The following is a 352-nucleotide window of genomic DNA, read 5'->3' on the forward strand; positions in this document are numbered from 1 at the left end:
AAAAAAAACTCATCAAACAACAAAGGATATTTATTGATGCATATTTTAGTTATTTTGACAACAGGAGTTGAGTTAACTTCTTCTACCCAAGGCCTTTCAGGTGTGATGAAATAATCTCCTCTCAGCTTTTGTGGAAGCTCCTTTGTCTTTCCCATGATTGCAACTCACCTTGAATACCTTCATGTTTACATTTCTTCTGAAGCAGCTCAGACCTCACACAGCGCCCCCTGCAGGTACTGGCAGCTCCACACGTCACTCCTGCAGGATCCTGGACACACCCAGTGAGGTGGAAATCCAGCGGAGTTTCCCTTTGACCTTTGACACTCAGTCATTTCCCTCTGATTGTTGGAAC

The sequence above is a fragment of the Pleuronectes platessa genome, chromosome 5, assembly GCF_947347685.1.
Source record: "Pleuronectes platessa chromosome 5, fPlePla1.1, whole genome shotgun sequence".
Lineage (NCBI taxonomy): Eukaryota > Metazoa > Chordata > Actinopteri > Pleuronectiformes > Pleuronectidae > Pleuronectes > Pleuronectes platessa.